The sequence below is a fragment of the Besnoitia besnoiti genome, assembly GCF_002563875.1.
Source record: "Besnoitia besnoiti strain Bb-Ger1 chromosome Unknown contig00014, whole genome shotgun sequence".
NCBI classification, from domain to species: domain Eukaryota; phylum Apicomplexa; class Conoidasida; order Eucoccidiorida; family Sarcocystidae; genus Besnoitia; species Besnoitia besnoiti.
Genome location: NW_021703916.1, coordinates 175,714 through 176,637, shown reverse-complemented (window position 1 = coordinate 176,637; position 924 = coordinate 175,714).

Genomic DNA, 924 nt, shown 5'->3' with positions numbered 1-924 from the left:
ACGCGTCTTCGCGGCGTTTTGGTAGAAAACAGTTTTGGCGTGCCCAGGCCGAAAGCGCCTCTTACGGCTCGCCAGCCTGATGCGTGCTGTGGGGGCCTCCCCGATGCTCCGACTGTAGAGGGACAAGACAACCAAATGAGCACCTTCTGCAAGGTCCATATAAACTGGACATCTTAGACTCATTACTAGAAATGGACGGACCCTCATGGCTGACTCGGCCGGAACAAAGACACGAAAAGCAGGGGAGTTGTCCCGACACGACTGACATGGACACACACGCTGAACGCCTGCGTTCATGGCTTCCTAGTCTAGTGCGACAGGGGCGGAGTCAGGCTTTTTCGAGAGGTAGTCAGGAGATCTCTCATTATTCAGGGATCGAGCATGGCCATTACCTTCGAATTGACAGCGCCAGGTGCTTTTCTACGCGGAACGCTCTAGACGCCGACTCGCCGGAGACTTCGTGAGCCGCGGCCCAAAAGTGCATTAGCGTGGCTCGGTTGAGAAACGCTTGCCCAGGCGTAGAAAGCGACTACGTCTGGCAAGCCTTCGTGAATGCCAACGCCGTCCAAAACGTGAACGCTGCTTCTGTCCAGCGATTCAACGGGAAGGGTAGTTCGAAGAGTTGGCTACCGTGTTTTGTGTCTAAGGTCCAGACTGATCTTCAGGTGCCCTGCTGCGCGTGAGCTTCTCTTGAATCCTGCAGCCTACGCGGTACAGTAACTAAACTTTAGCAGTCGATTTCGAAGATATCTGCTGCACGGCGACTAGCCTAACATGAGCACGCTACCGACCCCTATTGTCCGCGCCCAATCGTTCTCTTAAGAATGTAGAACTCTGCCTTGATCGCCACGCGTACCACGAACGGGGGGGCAGAAGTCACGACAGTACTGCTCACGAGCGACTCGCCGACAGAAGCCTAGAGCG